The sequence below is a fragment of the Macrotis lagotis genome, chromosome X, assembly GCF_037893015.1.
Source record: "Macrotis lagotis isolate mMagLag1 chromosome X, bilby.v1.9.chrom.fasta, whole genome shotgun sequence".
In the NCBI taxonomy this organism is placed as follows: Eukaryota; Metazoa; Chordata; class Mammalia; order Peramelemorphia; family Peramelidae; genus Macrotis; species Macrotis lagotis.
Window position 1 is genome coordinate 341481390 of NC_133666.1, and position 11109 is coordinate 341492498.

Genomic DNA, 11109 nt, shown 5'->3' on the forward strand with positions numbered 1-11109 from the left:
AAGTAGTTTGGAAGAACTTCTCCTATTTTTTAAAGAGTTTATGCAGAATAGGAATTAATTGTTCCTTAAATGTTTGTTAGTGGGACAGCTAGGTGGAATAGTGGATGGAATAGCAGCCCTGGAGTCAGAAGGACCTGAGTTCAAATTTGGCCTCAGACACTTCATAATTACCTAACTGTGTGACCTTGGACAAGTCACTTAATCTGGTCTGAGACCGGATTTGAACCCAGGTACTCCTGACTCCAGGGCTGGTGCTTTATCCATTGCACCACCTAGGCACCCCTAATAAATAAAAATTAAAAAAAAAAGTTTGGTAGTATTCACTTGTAAATACATCTGAAACCTGAGACATTTTCTTGGGAATTTATGGATGTTTTTGTCAATTTATTTTTCTGAAATGGGGTTATTTAAGTAATTTATTTCTTCTTCTTTTTATAATATTCATCCATTTAATTCACAGTATCCAATTTATTGGCAGATAGTTATTGAAAATAGCTCTGAATTATCTCTTTAATTTCCTCCTCATTGGCGGTTAGTTTACCCTTTTCATTTTGATACTGGCTATTTGGTAATCTTCTTTCTCTTTTTTGTAATCAGATTAACTAAAAGTTTGTCTATGTTATTGACTTTTTTGTAAATCTACCTCTTATTTTTATTTATGAGATCAATGAATTTTTGCTTTCAATTTTATCACTTTCTCTTGATTTTCTGAATTTCTAATTGGATATTATTCTTTTCCTAGTTTTTCTAATTGTATACCCAATTCATTGATCTTCTCATTTTCTATTTTATTCATATAGATATTTAGATACATAAAACTTTTCCTCAATGTAGCCTTGACTGCATCCTATGAATTTTGGTCTGATGTCTCATTATTATCATCATTTTCTTGGATATAATTATTGAATATTTCTATTAGTTGTTGTTTGATGCACCCATTTTTTTAGGTTTTTGCAAAGCAATGGGGTTAAGTGGTTTGCCCAAGGCCACACAGTTAGGTAATTATTAAGTGTCTGAGGCCGGATTTGAACTCAGGTGTTCCTGACTCCAGGGCCAGTGCTCTATCCACTGTGCCACCTAGCTGCCCCAGATACACCCATTTTTAAGATCATGTTATTTAATTTCCAATTAGTTTTTAATTTATCTTTCCATGATGCTTTATAACATACAATTTTATTGCATTTATTGCAAACACTGATCTAATTAACTACAAGAATGTTAAAGATCTCTAATCATGCATTTATCTTTTCTGCCTTTCTGCATTAATCTATTTTTATGCCCTGGCACATGGTCAATTTTGTTATAGTGCCATGTATTGTTGAAAAAATGGTATATTCTTTTCTTTCCCCCATTAAGTTTTCTCCAGAGGTCTATCATGTCTAAGTTTTGTAAGCTTTCATTCACCCTCTTAACTTCCATCTTGTTTATTTTATGGTTAGATTTATCTAGTTCTGAGAAAGGAAGATTAAGGTCCCCCATTATTAAAGTTTTGCTGTCTATGTTTCCTTGTAATTCATTCAATTTTTCCTTTAGCAATTTGGATACTATATCACTAGATGCATGCATGTTTAGGAATGATATAGCTTCATTACCAATGGTGCCTTTGTAGAAGATGTAGTTGCCTTCCTTGTCCCCTTTAAAGAAATCGATTTTTGCTTTTACTTTATCTAAGATCAGGATCACTGCCCCTGATTTTTTTTTCTTCAGATGAGGTATAATAAATTTTGCTCTAACAATTTACCTTTACCCTGTGTGTATCTTTCTGCTTCAAATGTGTTTCTTGTAAACCAAATATCGTAGGATTCTTGTTTTTAATCCATTTTGCTATCCACTTCCATTTTATGGAGCAGTTCATCCCATTCATATTTACACTTAAGATTACTAATTCTGTATTTCCCTCCATGTCTTCTTTCTCCATTTATATTTTTCTCTTTCCTTTCCTTTCCTCTTATTCATCCTCAGTGACTTTTGACTTTTCTTTTAAAATTTAACTTTCATTTTATTTTCACTTATACCTTCACTTTCCCTTTCAGCAGTCTCTTCTTCCTTTATCTTTCCCTTTCCCCATCCCCCCCTTCCCTGTAGATTAGGTAAATTTTTAAATTCAATTGTGAATGTATCTTTTTTAGGTTTTTTTCCAAGGCAATGGGATTAAGTGAGTCGCCCAAGGTCACACAACTAGGCAATTATTAAGTGTCTGAGGCCAGATTTGAACTAAGGTATCCTGACTCCAGTGTTGGGGCTCTATCTACTCTACCACCTAGCTGCCCTGAGAATGTATCTTAATTCCTTTCTGGGTCAAATATATTTAACAGAATTTACTCAGCTTTCACACTCTCCCTTCTCTCCCTCTAAAATTATAAATTTTGTGTCTCCCCACCTGGTCTTATTTGTCATTCTAAGTCATTAATCAGGTATCATCAATCATAGTTTGATTATTAGATTGCTTGATAAGCCCCAATTGTTATCAACAGAATAATTGCTTTATTGTTTGATAAGAAGTGTTGTCTCAAAATACAACAAATTCTAATTCTAATTTTTTTTAACCTTACCCTCTTTTCAAGTACCTTCCAAGGACACACAATTCTGCTCATGAATCAAGATATCATCCAAAGCCAAATCATTTCTTGTATTATTTGCTCCCCTCCCCCAAGGCCTATTTTCTCTTACACTTTACCTCCCCCTCCCCACCCAGGATAATTAACCTCTTGTTAAGTCAAGCAAGAATTAACTCAAACACTGATCTAATTAACTACAAGAATGTTAAAGACCTGTAAATGATTGTAAGTTATGGGAGACACTTTCTCAGGTCTGCCCAGTTTATGATGCTCTCATTAGACAAAGTGCTAAACTTCTTTAGCACAGCAGAATTAAATTGGGAAAAAGGATGAGACACCTAAGTTTAAAGTTAACATCCAAGATATTCATCAGGTTTTTGTCTCAAACATAGTGCTGTCATCCTGTACCTCTTCAATTGAGAGTTAAGACCTTACTATACCCAAATCCTTTAACTTTAATCACTTCAATTATGTTTGATCCTTTAATTATCATAAGAGATGTAAAGTTCTAAAGAATTAAGTGTTATCCCTTCCCTTTTAGGGTTGTATACATTTTGATGGTCCTGACCAACATTTGCTTTGTTTTGTTTTGCTTTTTTCCTTCCCCTTTTCATTTAACTTTTTATTCAACTCTTGAGTTTTATGTGATGATGGAATTCTATGTCCAGTTCTGTTCTTTTTGTTAGAAAACTCTGACAATCCTCCATTTCATTTAACATTCATCTTTTCCCTTGACAGCATATGCTAAATTTTTCAGAGTAGTACATTCTGGATTGCAATCCTAGTTGCTTTGCTTTCTGATATATAGTATGCCAGGTCTTCAGATCCTTCAGTGTTGAGATTAATAGGTCTGATTGCATTTCTTTTGTATTTGAATTGTTTTATTTTTGCTGCTGGCAATATTCTGTCCTTTATTTGAGAATTTTGGAATTTGGTTATAATAGCCTTTGGAGTTTTTATCCTGGGGTCTCTTTATGGAGGGATTTTGTTCACCAAGGAGTGAACACAATCTACACCCCAATGGCCATGAAGCAAGTTGAAGCAGGTGCTGTGGAGTGCTTAGACATTGAAAATGCAAGGTCATCCACTACATCTAGAGCCATCACCAGTTGTCTTGACTCTTTCTTGCTATGCTGGCTCATAATGACTTGGGAAGCAGTTGATTTCATTCAGCTTGGCTTCACTTAAATCAAATTTATGCAATAAACAAAGACATCACTTATAACCATTTCTCAAAGTCCTAAGCTGACAGGCAAGTGACAAAGCAGCAGGTGTGGATACACTGGGAGCTATAGTCATAACCCTGAAAACAGGTGGCCCAGGTCTTACAGTTATTACTCCATGGAAAGCAGCAGTGGAATCCAGCATCCTCTTGTATGACTAAGAAGCCTTTGTGTTGCAAGGCAATGGGGTTAAGTGACTTGTCCAAGGCCACACAGCTAGGTAATTATTAAGTGTCTGAGATTGGATTTGAACTCAGGTACTCCTGAATCCAGGGCCAGTGCTCTATCCACTCCATCACCTAGCCACCAACTAAGAAGACTTTTAAAGGGCTCACCTCTTGATGTGAGGAAGGGGCTGGAAAAGGTACCCTAAAATTGTCTGCTTATCAAACCCTGACCTGATTACTGTGGCAGGCAGGGACAAAAAATCTAAAGCACTTCTTCAAAGAAGATTCCACTCACCATTGGCGCTTGAAACATGCACACACTCATAGACAACACAATATCCAATAGACCTGAAAGATGAACAGCTCTAGTTGTGAGAGAACTCAACAGGTATGGTGTCCAAATAGCAGCCATGAGTGAAACAATGCTGGCAAATGAAGATCAGCTTACTTAAGTCAGAGTTGGATAAATCTTTATCTCGAATGGCTGAAGTGAAAGGAAATACCATGAAGTTGGGGTAGGTTTTGCTTTCATAACTAATCTCGCCAACATTCTTGAATGCCTACCAAAAGGAATGAATGACAGGCTCATGACAATTAAATTGCCACTTCCTGGAACATGCCATGCTACTATCATCAGTGCCTTTGCTCCCATGAACATTCGGAACACTGATGAAGTTAAAGAAAAATTTTATGAAGACCTGAAGACCCTTGTCATCAATGTACCAAAAGAGTTTATAATTCTAAGTGACTTTAATGCTAGATTAGTCTCAGATTACCACATTTGGCAGGGTATCCTTGGGAGGAACGGAATTGAAAAAGGCAACAGCAATGGTCACATTCTACTGAAGATTTGTACCTCTCATGACCTTCTCATCACAAACTCTGTCTACTATTTACCTAAACAGAATAAAACTTCCTGGATGCACCCTTGCAGCAAACATTGTCATTTAAAAGAAATGGGCAGAATATGAGAATGAGAAAGGCAATGTGTGGGGTAGAGAGCTGGACTATCACAGACTCATCTTCTCTAAGCTAAATATTCATATTCAACCAAAGCAGTGGCCCCAAGGCAAAATGAATACTAGAAGATTTAAGGTCAAGAGATTACAGTGTCTCTCTGAGTAGAAACAGTTTGCTACTAACTTGGAGGGAAAAACTGAGCTATCACACAGTTGGCAACAATGGAGCAGAGTGGGAAGCTTTCAGAGATTTGGTGTGCAGCACTGCATTTGCTCATCTGGGTCAGAATACTTGCAAACATCAAGACTGGCTTTGATGAAAATGATGGGGAAATATAGAAGCTGCTAAATGAAAAATGATAACTTCACAAGGTTTACCAGCAGGCTAGTTCATCCATTTCTATAAAGGGAACATTTATTTCCATCAAAATTAAAGTCCAAGCAAAGCTCAGAGAGTTGCAGGACCCTTGGCTCAGTAAAAAGGTACATGGAATTCAATTTTATGCAGATAATATCAAACTAAAATTCTTCTCTGATGCCCTGAAGGCTATTTGTGTGCCAAAGTCATAAGGTGCATCCCAACTACTGAATGTTGATTGATCCACATTGATTAGTGATAGGGACATGATACTAGAGAGATGGATTGAACACTCCCATAGTGTTCTTAACAGACCATCATCAATTAATGTAGAAGACAATGAATGTTTACCTCAAGCTGAAGGTAATTAATACCTAGCAGAAGTCCTGACTCCTTCCAAGTAGCAAAGCACCTGGTACTGTTTCTATTCCAGCTGAGATCTACAAGTTTGGGGGTTTATTGCTCATCCAAAAACTTACTGAAATTTTCCAGGTTATATGATTTGAAGAGATTATCCCCCAAGAATTCAAGAAAGCTTCCACTGTCCATCTTTATAAAGGTAATGGGAATAGATTGTCCTGTGACAATCACAAGGGTGATTTCAGTAATTGCTGGTAAGATTCTTGCCAGAATTCTTCTCAATAGACTGATCCTTCACCTAGAAGATGAGAGGCTGAGTGTAACTTCGGAAAAAGTAGAGGAACAGTTGACATGGTGTTTGCTGCACAACAACTCCAGTAAAAATGCCAGGAACAGAACAGGGGTCTATACAACATTTGTAGATCTGACCAAGGTCTTTGATACCATCAGTCATGAGGGTTTATGGAAAGTTATGCCAAAATTAGGTTGACTGGAAAAGTTCTTCAGTATTGTATGTCAATTTCATGATGACATGCATGCTCATGTTCTGAATAATGGATGATGCTCGAGATTTCATGGTCACCAAAGTTCACAAATTCACTAATAATTCATCAGTGTCCCACTTTTTTGACATCACCTCCAACACCGATCATTTTCTTTTTTTGTTACTTTAGCCAATCTGATATGTGTGAGATGGCACCTCAGAGTTGTTTTAAATTGCATCCCTCTATTTAATAATGATTTGAAGCACTTTTTCATGGGATTGCAGATAGCTTTAATTTCTTCATCTTAAAACTGTCCTCATATCCTTTGAGTGTCCCTAATTTTGACATCTTTTTGCAATATTTGAGATTTTCATTTTCGGTCACTTTTATTTTTTAATATTTTTGTTTATTTTATATTATTAAAATAATTTTGTTATGGGAGTAAACACACCCCCCCCCAGAAGATGAGAAACCTCAAGAATAATGAGAGAGAAATAAAATGTACTTCAGTCTGTGTTCAATTTCCAATGGCTCTATCTCTGGGATGAGTTGCCTTCTTTATTGTAAGTCCACTAAAGAAGTTGCTTCAATATTTTTCCCACAGTTATTATTACAAGCTGTATTTCCCTTCACTCTATTCCTCCCCACTCTCATTTATTCTATTCTCTCTCTCTCTCCTTTAACCCTGACCCTTTTCAGAAGTGGGTTCTCTCAACCATAATCTACCCTCTCTTCTATCACCTGTGCTCTCCTTTCCTCACCCCATTGCCCCTTATCCCATCCATTTCTTTCACTTTTCTCTAGGGTCAGATCGATTTCTATTAACTGTGTATGTTATTTCCTCTCAGAGCCATTTATGATGAGAATGAAGGCTCTCTCAATTCCCCCTCACCTTCTCCCATTCCACTCCATTGAAAAAAGCTTTTTCTTGACTCTTATGCGAAATATCTTAGCTCCTTTCCCTTTTTCCCAGTACTTTCCTTTATCACCCATTGATTCCATCCTTTTACTATGTTATACCATTATATTCAGCTCCTTCCTGTGCCTTGTCTATATATGCTCCTTCTAACTGCTCTTATAAATGAGAAAATTCACTTGAGTTATCAGTATCTTCTTCCCATGTAGGATTACAAACAGTTCAATATCTTTAATTTCCTCATAGTTAGTCCTTCTCATCCACCCCCTCTATGATTCCCCCTGAGTCCTGTACTTGGAGATCAAGTTTTTTGTTCAGATCTAGTTGTTTCAATAGGAAAGTTTGAAAGTACCCTGTTTCACTGAAAGTCCATCTTTTCCCCTGAAAGGGGATGTTCATTTTTGCTGGGTAGTTGATTCTCAGTTGTAAACCAAGAAATTTTGCTTTCCAGAATCTCATATTCCAAGCCCTATGAGCCCTTAATTTAGATCTTGGCAGATCCTGTGTAACCTTTACTATAGAGCCACAGTAGCTGAATTTTTTTTTATTTGTGGCAGCTTTTAGTACTTTCTCTTTGACTTGGGAATTTGGGAATTTGGCTATAATATTTCTAGAAGTTTTTATTTTGGGATCTCTTTCAGGAGGTGATAGGTGAATTTGATCAATTTTTATTTTACCCTCTGCTTCTAGGATCTCAGGGCCATTTTACCATATTATTTCTTGAAAAATGAAGTCTAGGCTCTTTTCCTGGTCTTAACTATCAGGTAGTCCAATAACTTTTAAATTATCTCTCTAGATCTGTTTTCAAGGTTGGGTGTTTTTCCAAAGAGGTATTTCACATTTTCTTCTAATTTTGAGATTTTTTTCTAATAATGTCTTTTCTTCCTGATTTCTCGCAAATTCATTTTTGCTCATTATCTCCTTTAATCAGCTTGTTTAGTTCCATTCTTCATTTGAAGGAGTTATTTTCTTCAGAGAGCTTTTTTATCTCCTTTTTCAACTGGCCAGTTCTGCTTTTTAAGGCATTCTCCTCATTTTTCTTTTGTGTTGCTTATTCCATTTGGCCTGAATTGGTTTTTAACATATTATTTTCTTTAGTATTTTTTTTCTGTATTTCTTTCACCCAGCTGTTGATTTGGTTTTCATGGTTTTATCTCATTGCTCCCATTTCTCCTCCCAATTTTTCCTCTTCCTCCCCTGCTTTTCTTTCTTTTTTAATTTTTTTTTATTTAAGGCAATAGGGTTAAGTGACTGGATTTGAACTCAGGTATTCCTGACTCCAGGGCCATTGCTCTATCCACTGTGCCACCCAGCTGCCCCCCTTAATTACTTTTCAAAGACTTTTTTGGAGCTCATCCATAGCTTGAGCCCATTGTCTATTTCTTTTGGAGGTTTTGGATATGGATGCTCCGATTTTATCATCTTCTGCATCTTCCATGGGACCAAAGTAATTTTCTATGGTCAGATTCTTCTTGTTCTTTTGTTTCCTCATTTTTGTCCTTCCAAGGCTTTGGGGTTTTTTGGGGGACATCCCACTTGGACTTTAATTCTTCAAAGTCTTATGAGAGGCTTTGACTGCTTTCTTGCCTGTGCTTTGACATGTGGATGACCACAGACCCTAGCCTTTGCCCAGGAAAATCCTTGATTTGGCTATGGTAATTTGGAAGCCCAAACTCCAACCAATATTTGGGTGTGGAAAAACAGCCAAGTCCTGTCCCAGGGAGAGCATAGGGATCTCTTCAGTCTCCCCTGATCCCTTTACCATCTGTGGGCTGCACTCTGTTGGTACAGGCTGGCTTCCCGGATTCCCGCTGCAAGTTTTCACTGCAGGGCTTCTCTGAGGCCTGCGCTTTGTCTGCACTCACTCTGGTGATGCAGAGTTCTCTTGCCACCCCTTCAAGCTGTTCCAGGTGATCCCAGTGCCAGGAGGTCTGGAAACTGCCCCCGTGCCATGGACCCAAACCCCACCCCACCCCTGTCAGGGATCTACAGGCCATCTGTACTGCACTGAGGCTGTTGCTGTGGCTGAGGCTATGCTGGCAGCAGTTTTTTCTGATACCTGGTCCAGTGAAACAGACCTTTCCTTCAGAACTCCTAAGTTGTCTTGGACTGGGAAATTGTATCACTCAGTCAGGACTCTGTGTGGGGTTCTAAATTTTAGCTAGAGTCATAATTTGACTTTTTTTGGGGAATGAATTTCTGGGAATTGCTCACCTTGGCTCTGATCCTTCATTTTCTGTCACTTTTACTAATCTGATGATGATACCTCAAGGTTGTTTTAGTTTGCATTTCTCTAACCAATAGGGATTGAGCTTTTTAATGTAATTATAGACTTTTTCATTTCTTCTGAAAATTGCCTATTCGTTTACCTTGACATTTGTTAATGGGAGAGTAGCTCTTATTTTAATAAATTTCCTATTGTCTAAAAACTGTTTAGTTTTATATGATTGAAATTATTCATTTTATTTCTCATTCTCTAAATTTCTTTTTTGTTCATAAATCCTTATCTCCATCACAGATCTGATATCTTATTACTTATCCCATGTGCCACCTAATTTATTTTTGATGCTATTCTTTTTGTAGTAATCATTTACTCATTTTGACCTTATCTTAGTAGAGTGTATGAGATTGTTGCTACCTAGTTTTTGCCAAACTGTTTTCCAGCCTGCTTTGTCAAATAATTTTTTTTTTTGCATCATCAAAGCTTTGCTTTTATTAGACAATAAGTTACTGTGACCATTTACTACTATTTATGGTGTACCTATTCCCCTGATGGACCATTCTATAGGTTAGCCAATATAAGGTTATTCTGATGATTACAATTCATAATATAGTTTGAAATTATAGACTGCCTTCTTTCACATTTTTTCATTGGTTATCTAGATATTTCTGACGCTTTACTCTTCCAGATGAATTTTGTTACAATTTCTCCCAGTGATATAAAATAATTCTTTTGTATTTTAATTGTTAAGGCACTGAATAAGGAAAATAACTTGGGTAGAATTGTCATTTTTATTATATTGTCTTGGTCAACCCATTAAAATTAATATTTCCCTAATTGTTTGTATTTGTCTTTATTTGTATGAAAACATATTTTGTAATTTTGTTTATAAAATTACAGTGTTTATCTTGCAGATAGAATCCAAGATGTTTTATATTGCTTTCCATTATTTTAAATGGAATTTCTTTTTCTATCTCTCCTTGTTGGGTTTATTTATTTATTTGTTTATTTATTTGCTTGTTTATTTAATTATTTGTTTGTTTGTTTGTTTGTTTGTTTGTTACTTAAGGCAATAGAATTAAGTGACTTGCCAAAGGTCACACAGCTAGGTAATTATTAAGGGTCTGAGGTCAGATTTGAACTCAGGTACTCCTGACTCCAGGGCCAGTGCTCTGTCCACTGACACCAAGATGCCCATCCTTGTTGGGTTTTGTTAGTAATATATAAAGAAGTATTGATGACTTTTTGTGCTTTCCCTTATGTCCTGCAACTTTATTAAAGTTAACTGTTTTTCAGTTGATTTTACAGAGATTTCAAGGTATACCATCAAAACATTTTTGCTCATTATCTCCTTTAATTAGGTCTCTATTTTTGCTTTTCATTATGAAAAAGTTATTTTTAGGTATAATTCTAGCCTCTATGCCTCCAAACTATCATCCTCTAAATTCCTTTTTCCTTTAAAATGAAGTCTCCAAATATTGAAAATGCAATATCCATTTCTGCCAAAAAAAGACAAGAAAATTCTTAAAATAATAAATGTAATGTTTATTAATAGTAACATTATCTGAAATATGAATAAAACAAAACCATTCCCAATAAAATTAGAGGTAATCAAGTATGTCTACAGGCATCACATCTGTGATGTAGTTATAGACATGTTGTTGATATAAATATGACCAAAAATATAAAGAATAGATAAATAGGTAGTTGATAGATAAAGAAGAAAAACCTTACTCAAGTTGGTAAAATATGTTTGAAGAACATTTAAATGTATAATAAAATTTAATTGAATCAGTAGCATTAACAAACTGGCAGGATATAAAATAGATCATGGTCTTAAAAGCCAGCAGAAACACATGGAA

General features: G+C 36.0%; 1 pseudogene; it reads right to left on the reverse strand.

Moving 5' to 3' along the window:
* LOC141499095 (coilin pseudogene) overlaps window positions 1–9023 on the reverse strand; it is a 179223-nt pseudogene extending 170200 nt beyond the window's left edge.
* Window positions 9024–11109: the final 2086 nt, after the last annotated feature.